The sequence below is a fragment of the Alosa pseudoharengus genome, unplaced genomic scaffold, assembly GCF_046254945.1.
Source record: "Alosa pseudoharengus isolate Yale_2024_CS ecotype anadromous, Long Island Sound unplaced genomic scaffold, YU_APseudo_1.1 YU_APseudo_1.1_scf_15, whole genome shotgun sequence".
NCBI lineage: Eukaryota > Metazoa > Chordata > Actinopteri > Clupeiformes > Clupeidae > Alosa > Alosa pseudoharengus.
The window spans coordinates 2,515,977-2,526,169 of NW_027468620.1; the positions used below are offsets into that span (position 1 = coordinate 2,515,977).

The 10,193-nt window shown below is 39.2% G+C and overlaps 1 long non-coding RNA gene across 1 annotated transcript; it reads right to left on the minus strand.

Moving 5' to 3' along the window:
- Positions 1–313: 313 nt before the first annotated feature.
- On the minus strand, positions 314–2,331 carry LOC143124802 (uncharacterized). Its single transcript, XR_012987094.1, has 3 exons — positions 2,300–2,331; positions 752–809; positions 314–601 (listed from the first exon to the last, which is right to left on the minus strand). It is a non-coding gene; the product is annotated as an uncharacterized LOC143124802 (long non-coding RNA).
- Between the last annotated feature and the right edge of the window lie 7,862 nt (positions 2,332–10,193).

Consider the following 10,193-nt stretch of genomic DNA (forward strand, 5'->3'; position numbering starts at 1 on the left):
TCAATAACAACTTAAATGTGAAAAATTTGATTCATACTGCAAGATAAGACACCCACTGTTTCAATAACACACTTGTAACTCAATAAGCAATCAACTATTTCAATAAAATACTTATAACTTATATTTCAGCCGGCTGGTGAGACTACAGCATGAAAAGGATGACTGATGTTAGGTTTTCAATAGAATTTTTATTACGTTTTCAATGTGTGTTTAAAACAAGAACAGGAACAAATGCAAAAAAGACTGGGAGGGAGGTATGGTGACACTGCAACATAAAAAGAAGGTCTGACACTCATTTAGGTTTCCAAAAAATTTTCAGTTTCCAAAGTTTGAACAACAATTGTGTGTGAACTACACAAAAGACACAATGTGGAAGGGATGGGTAGCCCTGTACTCTGTACACCTATAAGAGGGACATGGTAAGGAGGATGCAACATTTGGCTGGAGTCGGGAGTGTTATGGGAGGTGTGGAAGATGCTGGATCAACACAACTCCATTTGTGTAAGGGCCCCATCGTGTGGACCTCAAACATAAAAAATGATCTTTTCTGACCATTCCAGTCATATATCGCACACCCTTCTTGTCCTCTGCATCCTTGGTCCTGGATAAGCAGAACAGGCACAGTGGAGAATGGAGGGAGAGAACAAAGCAGGTAACACTCAGTGTATACTTGGGACAACACACTAAGTAAGTAGCAGAAACCTAAGCAAGAGGCCATCTCCAGCAAGAGGCCAGCAAGAGTTTTACATACCCATACACAGCTAACCATTTGCAAGGCTGGTTGGGGGTGCCACAAGTCCACACAAAAACTATAACAATAACAACATGAAGAATGATTTTGTTGGGGATTACTTTCAGAGTGATCTATACCCTATTAACCTGACTACACTTTTCAGTTATCCAAAAAAAGACATTTGTCCTACTTACAAAGATCACTGACCTAATGAAAGGCAATGCCCTCTTGTCACGTCAGTCTCTTCCATGCAAACTTCGCTATGTATTTGACAAATTACTTGGCAGATAAAGCAATCAAAATTACACCAAGAACACCAACACGAAATGTACAATTACTGAAAACTAAATGAACTGAAACCGATCATCAGTTGGAGCAAAAACTCCTAGGCTACTATACAGACGCTATACCTACTTTCCCACGACCACGCTCGTGCCACACTTGCCTACTGCTTGTGCCACTGTCCCGTTTGGAACAGTGAACAGTAGTGGCACAGGACTGGGCTGGCAAGGGACACAAGAGCCACGCACCAGTAACAACAACAATAACTTATAATAGTCTAGGTTTTGCTCCTACTGCTTCCCCTGAAATTCATAATTGAAATCCCCTCGTTCACGAGTCGTGGACACTAGCCTATATCATGTCATGTTCAGCCCACGGTTCAGTTCATAATGCCATACAACTCGCCATCTAGCAAGCTAGTCTATATCAGGTTTAAAGACAATAATCACATTAATTTCCTCCATTTTTCACCTGAAGAGCGTTAATCACAAACCCATTGATAACCAGCACATCTGAATATAGTTAGTATAAGTATATATACTCTTTTGATCCTGTGAGGGAAATTTGGTCTCTGCATTTATCCCAATCCGTGAATTAGTGAAACACACACAGCACACAGTGTACACACAGTGAGGTGAAGCACACACTAATCCCGGCGCAGTGAGCTGCCTGCATCAACAGCGGCGCTCAGGGAGCAGTGAGGGGTTAGGTGCCTTGCTCAAGGGCACTTCAGCCGTGTCTACTGGTCGGGGTTCGAACCGGCAACCCTCCGGTTACAGGTCCGAAGTGCTAACCAGTAGGCCACGGTTACCATGCTGTATGGAAAGTATTTTATCAATGTAGCATTTAATATGAGAACAGCTTTTGTGTTCCCCCTCATAGCATGTCTAACGTTAACACTATGTATGTGAATGAGCTGACTAGCTAACGTAAGCTAGTAAGCTAACGCAATCAGGTTTGAAAAATATAGCATTATAAACATAATAAAAATCAGTTGACAACCAACCTATCATCTAAAGTTGACCTACTACAATAGGCTAACCAAATGTGTTTTGTCTGAAATTCATTATTGACGTAGGAACATTATCTTTAAGCTAGCCTCTCTCCACATCAAGGTTTGCAGGCTAACTTTTGGCTTTAAAATTTCGGTCAACATTTAAGCTATAAATATCAGTTAAACAAGCAGCACAAAATCCTCAAAGAACAATACCAGTATCTACTAGTGCAGTTGGTATAGGAAATGCATATGACAATTAAAAAAACGTTGTACATTCGTGTACTTACCACTGACAATATCAGGCAGAAAGCAATGGAAGTCAATGGGGCTACAGCCCTGAATGTCAAAGTTTGGAACTGTTGAGCTCAGCATAAAGCGGAAGTAGCGTGGAAAAAGCGCCGCCATTGTTTCCTATGGAAGTCTATGGGAGTGTCGCAACTCTCTTTTTATATGGCTCTGGTTCGGGCCACCTGGATCAACTGCCATTCTCAGGCTTTAAGCATACAAACTGGCCCTATTAAGACTACACATCCTGTTCAACTGCTTCCACTGCCAAAAACTGTTTCAAAATAAAAGTCCTCACTACAATATTTCACTGCTAAACAATTTAAGCCTTTAAACTACTGAACTTTTTAACTGTTTAGCCATTGTAACTGTTACTTGTCATCAACTATGACTCCTACCCACTGTAGCTAGTTAGCATGGTTAGCATAGTTAGCATGCTAGCAAGTTAGCAAAATTACTAAAAATGATTAGCTAAGTTAGCTAAGTCATATGGTTAGCATGCTAGCATGTTAGCATGCTAGTTAGCATTTTTAGCAAAACTGCTAAAAATGATTAGCTAAGTCACATGGTTAACATAGTTAGCATGCTAGCAAGTTAGCATGCTAGTTAGCATTTTTAGCAAAATTACTAAAAATGATTAGCTAAGTTAGCTAAGTCACATGGTTAGCGTAGTTATTATGCTAGTTAGCATAGTTAGCATAACTGCTAAAATTATTAGCTAAGTTAGCTAAGTAACATGGTTAACATAGTTAGCATGCTAACATTGTTAGCATAGTTAGCATGTTTAATAAAACTGCTAGAAAATGTTAGTTAAGTTAGCTAAGTAACATGGTTAGCATGCTAGCACTGCTATAAAACATTAGCTAAGTAGCATGGTTAAAAAAATTAAAAATCTTAGCATAACTGCTAGTAAACATTAGAGCCGTTCAAACTTTTAGTTATCGTCAAATATCTACCTATGCACAGCCATTAAACTATTTGAATATCAACATTCATTAAACTGCTAGAAAACGTTAGCTAAGTAGCATGGTTAGCAGGTTAGCATTGCTAGCACTGCTATAAAACATTAGCTAAGTAGCATGGTTAGCATAGTTAAAAATCTTAGCATAACTGCTAGCGAACATTAGAGCCATTCCAACTTTCAGTTATCGTCAAATATCTACCTATGCACAGCCATTAAACTATTTGAATATCAACATTCATTCAACTATCTATTAAACTAGCTGTCTATCAACAACTTTTAAACTATCTACTGTCTATCAACAACTTTTAAACTATCTACATTCAACTTTTAAACAGTCTACTTTTAAACTATCAACTTTTATTAAGCTATGCAACCACCATGTCTATCCTAGCATCACCGTAGTAACCATCTCTTTATTATCTGTTTTAACTATACATGATATTTTACATCACAACTTTAGCATTTTCATGCACTGGTAATTCCTTGGAATTGCATTTCTAGTTACAGTGCATGAAAATGCACTGTACTGTTCTTCCTAGGCAACTTCTTCTTCTTATTATTATTATTATTATTCCGCTTACCACTTTTTCTAGACGCAATTTCTCTTGAACAGTTTAACTTAGAAACTTCATTCAAACTTTGTAACGTAGGTCTTCAAACAGATCGGGTTGCTATCTCTTTTCAACTTTGAAACTTTTATACTTTTTAAACTATTAAAGAAAAACTTTTAAAAAATCCCCATAGACTTAACATTGCCGATTATGACATCATAATACGGCCATTAAGCAATTAGAATCCTATGGCAGGTGTTCAGGCCACCTGGATCTCAACTGCCAGTCTCAGGCTTTAAGCATACAAACTGGCCCTATTAAGACTACACATCCTGTTAAACTGCTTCCTCTGCCAAAAACTGTTTCAAAATAAAAGTCCTCACTACAATATTTCACTGTTAAACAATTTAACCCTTTAAACTACTGAACTTTTTAACTGTTTAGCCATTGTAACTGTTACTTGTCATCAACTATGACTCCTACCCACTGTAGCTAGTTAGCATGGTTAGCATAGTTAGCATGCTAGCAAGTTAGCATGTTAGCATGCTAGTTAGCATTTTTAGCAAAATTACTAAAAATGATTAGCTAAGTTAGCTAAGTCACATGGTTAGCATAGTTAGCATGCTAGCATGTTAGCATGCTAGTTAGCATTTTTAGCAAAACTGCTAAAAATGATTAGCTAAGTCACATGGTTAACATAGTTAGCATGCTAGTTAGCATTTTTAGCAAAACTGTTAAAATGATTAGCTAGGTTAGCTAAGTAACATGGTTAGCATAGTTAGCATGCTAGTTAGCATAACTGCTAACATTATTAGCTAAATTAGCTAAGTAACATGGTTAGCATAGTTAGCATGCTAACATTGTTAGCATGTTTAGTAAAACTGCTAGAAAATGTTAGTTAAGTTAGCTAAGTAACATGGTTAGCATGCTAGCACTGCTATAAAACATCAGCTAAGTAGCATGGTTAAAATAATTAAAAATCTTAGCATAACTGCTAGCAAACATTAGAGCCGTTCAAACTTTCAGTTATCGTCAAATATCTACCTATGCACAGCCATTAAACTATTTGAATATCAACATTCATTAAACTGCTAGAAAACGTTAGCTAAGTAGCATGGTTAGCAGGTTAGCATTGCTAGCACTGCTATAAAACATTAGCTAAGTAGCATGGTTAGCATAGTTAAAAATCTCAGCATAACTGCTAGCGAACATTAGAGCCATTCCAACTTTCAGTTATCGTCAAATATCTACCTATGCACAGCCATTAAACTATTTGAATATCAACATTCATTCAACTTCCAGTCTGTCAACAACTTTTAAAGGTAGGTCTTACTTATGACATGTGGACTTTGTATTTTTCATCTTTGTAACTTTTATACTTTTTAAACTATTAATTAAAAACTGCTCAAAATGTCCCCATAGACTTAACATGGGCTGATGACATCACAATGGACTAATTAACTTGATTTGCACCTGGTATCATCTTCCAGCTGCTCATCTAGGCCCCATCAAAGAATCAGTTCAACTGATTGCACCTGTATCAACTGCTTTCTACTGAACTAGACCAACTCTCTCTGTCTCTCCATTCTACAAGGATATAAGACACATTTCCTCCAACTTTCTATCCATTCATCCTCTTCAAACCATTCACTCATCCACCCATTAAACTATCCATCAACATCCATTAAACAATCTGCCTATCAACATCCATTCAACTTTCTGTCTATCAACATCCATTACACTATCTACATTTAACTTTTAAACTATATACTCTGTCTCAGGCTTTAAGCATACAATATGGCTCTATTAAGACTGCCGTTAAGCAATTAGAATCCTATGGCAGGTGTTCGGGCCAGCTGAATCAACTGCCAGTCTCAGGCTTTAAGCATACAAACTGGCCCTATTAAGACTACACATCCTGTCCAACTGCTTCCTCTGCCAAAAACTGTTTCAAAATAAAAGTCCTCACTACAATATTTCACTGTTAAACAATTTAACCCTTTAAACTACTGAACTTTTTAACTGTTCAGCCATTGTAACTGTTACTTGTCATCAACTAGGACTCCTACCCACTGTAGCTAGTTAGCATGGTTAGCATAGTTTAACATACTAGCATGTTAGCATGCTAACATGTTAGCATGCTAGTTAGCATTTTTAGTAAAACTGCTAAAAATGATTAGCTAAGTTAGCTAAGACTGTGTCTCAAATCGCGTACTTCTGCACTTACAATACTTAATTTGAGTACGTGAGGGTGTTCACACTGAAAAATCCAACGACACGAAGTGCGCTGCAAGTACCCGGATGGTGTACTCATAACGGTCAAAAGGCTGAGTGTGCAACGCTGGACACTTTTCGCCCTCAACGGTAGCCATCTTGGCTACGAAGCGGAAGGGGAGAGACTATCAACCCAATTCAAACTTGCGATAATGGCGGCGATAATGGCGGCTGATATGCTGGAAGCGGTGGTGGAGCAGGACCTTACAGGTCCATACAGATGTAAGTTATAATATGACATTTAATGTAAATGATCTATATTGCTGTTTTACACGCAGTACTATTATATTGTTGCCCGATATACGCCATAACTATGTTTATTTAGTTAAATCAGCGATTAGTTTTAACTCGGTACAGTGAACGAACTCGCAAAAGCTAGCTATGAAGCATGATCAAAATGGTCATATTTAAGATGTTTGAAGTGTTGCAAGTCTATATTTAGAGGTTATTTCACTATTTTGGCAGTCTGTGCTTTAATGGTAAGATACTTTACTGTAGTTCAGGTAACGTTGCTTGATGTCAACGCGATACACGAATAGCGATTGACTCGCAAAAAGCTAGCTAGCTAGGAAGCATGATCAAAATGGTCAAGTAGAAGTGTTGCTTGTCTACATTATTGGAAGCTAAAGTGGTACATGTGTGTATTTAGAGGTTATTGTTCGTCGGTCTGTAATTGAATGACCTGTAGCACGAGTGTAGGTAGGTCAGGGTTTTTAAAAGTGGGAAACGACGTAGCTTCTAGGCTGATGTGAACGCGATAACGCGAATGCTGGCAGTCACGTAAAAACATATGATAGAGCCCGTTCATGGCAGTCTTAACTGTACATTGGTGATATTATTATAGATTTGAGAGTCCGTTGTCGGTATATTTTGTTCTTAGGGACGGACGAGGACACCAGGGCCCTCATACTATGGCGTGCTGCCAATGTCTCCCTGTTTACAGGGAGACGAAACGCAGCCATCAATGGATACGAGTAAGTAAACAAAAATAAGTCATTAAATCAAGTAAGCATACGTTTATGAACTATTAGTAAGTAACTTAACCTTTTTAAGCCACAAACTATTTTATGAAAGTGTAACTATTCATTTACATTATATTATTAACTGTTTTCTGCATTTGCTATGTCCACATTTGTTTTCTTTAGAAACTTCATATCTGAGAAAAGGCTGGGAGGGAAGGTGACCCCAGCCTTCTGCAAAAAGAAGTGGGAGAATTTGAAACAAAAGTTCAAGGTTAGTTGATTATTAGTTTTACATGTCACTTGTCACTTTGCCTGTGAGGTAAGATGTCACAAAATATGTTGAGTTGTGAATTATATAGTTTGCAATAAGTTTTCATAAAAAGGACTAATTTGATGTAATTAATAACGTCCATGTTTAGTCAATATGGCTGCGGTGAAAACAACTCTATACCTACTAGACTGTCTGATAATGCCACCTCCTGACAACATTGCGTTGGGGTGTTTTTTTTGTTATCCTGTCATTTAATAACAGGATCTGAAGTGCCCCAAAACTGGAGTCAGCACAGAGGGGGGTGAGGCCACTGCCGCTTCTTGGAAGTGGTACACGTTGATGGATGAGGCAATTGGGGGCAGGCCATCAGTGACACCGCCTGTCCTCATTGCCTCATCCACCCGGGATGTGGCAGTGGCTTCACCCCCCTCTGTGGTGACCCCTGAACAGGCCAGTACCTCCATGGCATCCACCCCAAAGAGGCGGAGGGTGGATGTCATGGAGATTTTTGCAGACATGGAGAGGAAGGAGGAACAGTTGGAGTCGGTGCTGCTAGACATGCAGCGAGAGGAAAAGGAGAGGGAGGAGGCCAGGCTCAGAGAGGCCAGGGAGGCTGCAGAAAGGGAGGAGAGGAGGATGCAGCTGATGATGGAGAGGGAGGACAGGCTCATCAGAGAGATGAGAGAGAGTGGGGAGAGGAGGGATAGGGAGGCGGCTGCCAGGGAGGAACGCTTCCTGGCAGTCCTAGAGAGGCTAGCCAACCGACTGTAATTAATTAATTAAATAAATAAATAAATGGTATAATTACGAAAACGTTACGCGGCATTCTTTCTGTTTTTGTTACACTACATCTTCAAGGGGAACTTGGCAACTATTTCAACGTAATAAACCCGTTTAGAAATCATTTGGATGGTTAAATGACCTGTTCCGGTGAAAATGGTGTCCCGCAAAGAGAAGTGAGAAACAAGAAACTCGTTAGGGCCCGAGCACCCGAAGGGCGCAAGGCCCTATTGTTTTTGTAAGGATTATTATTATTATTATTAGGGCCCGAGCACCGAAGGGCGCAAGGCCCTATTGTTTTTGTAAGGATTATTATTATTATTATTAGGGCCCGAGCACCGAAGGGCGCAAGGCCCTATTGTTTTTGTAAGGATTATTAGGGCCCGAGCACCGAAGGGCGCAAGGCCCTATTGTTTTTGTAAGGATTATTAGGGCCCGAGCACCGAAGGGCGCAAGGCCCTATTGTTTTTGTAAGGATTATTATTATTATTTTTAGGGCCCGAGCACCGAAGGGCGCAAGGCCCTATTGTTTTTGTAAGGATTATTATTATTATTATTATTATTATTATTATTATTTATTATTATTGTTATTCCACTTTTTTGCTTTCCTGTTTTTGAGGTGGTTAACATGGTCGAAACCTCTTGAAATTTGGCACACACGTCAGGTGTCATGCATCGCAGTTAGGTACAAGAGCTTGACCCCGGGCGTGGCCCAGGGACTCGCTAGCGCCCCCTTAGGTGACTGATCCCGTGGTTGGCAAATATTTTGAGGTGGTTAACATTATCGAAAACGCATGAAATTTAGCACACACATCAAGTGGTACAGTGAATAGACAGGGATAAAAGCTTGGCACCGGGCGTTGCCCAGGAACTCCATAGTGCCCCCTTACGTCACAGTGACTTGTGGTTGGCATATAGTTTTAGATACACACACCAAATTTGGTGGGTGTATGTAACTCCCAAAAACAAACAACTTTTGTATTAACATGCCATTAGCCACGCCCACAGGAAGTGAGGTAATTGAGATTTTGTGCGTTGTGGACATGATCAATTTTAACGTACTCCTCCTAGACGGTTGATCCGATTCATGTCAAAGTTGGTATACATGATGCCGAGATGATCCTGATTATAAATTGTGAAGCTTTTTTTTGATATGTTGTAATTTGACGAAATGGCGAAATTATTAATTTTAATACCCTTCCACATAAACAATAAATGTGTCATAATTCACCATGCATGGCTTGAAATGTTTTACATTTCACAGGTCATTGAAGACCATGTTAATGATAATATTCACATGCCCATAATGCATGTTTGGCATAGCGCCACCAACTGGCAACAGAAAGAATGACAATTATACTGATGTCACGTGATCAATTTGAACATACTCCTCCTAGACGGTTTGTCAGATTCATTTGAAATTTGGCAAACATTATGCCAAGATGTCACTGATGTTAAATTGTGAATGGATTTTTGAATATTGTAATATATTTGATTTGATTTTAATATCTCACCACATAAACAGGAAATGTGTCATAAATCACAGTGCATTAAATGAATGGTCTGAAACTTCTCAGGTTAATAGATATCATGATTATGATGATATCCAGACACCCAATGGGCCTGCCTGGCATAGCGCCACCACCTGGCCAAGCAGGAAATGTGCCAGAAATAGACAATACCTTAAGTGATTGATCTGAAACTTTATAAAATATTGGATATCATTATTGTGATGATATTCACATGCGTAATTCACAGGCCTAGCATAGCGCCACCTTTTGGCCAAGCAGGAAATGTGCCAGAAATGCTCTATGCTTTGAATAAATGGTCTGAAACTTTTCAGGTTAACCCTTAGAACCCGATTGACGCAAAGTGCATCAAAAAACACACCCCTTCTTCTCTGTTACATTGCTCTGGAACGGTTCATCGCAGCGAGATGAAACCTTTATTGCACGACAGAGCAGAAGTGGGGCTTTCCAAGGAGACTACACACTTGTCTGTACGATCAAGTATGAAAATTAAAAAAAATCATGAAATTAAATCAAATTGCATCATATTTACAGTCTATACTTCTCTGCGTTCACCTGCACACAC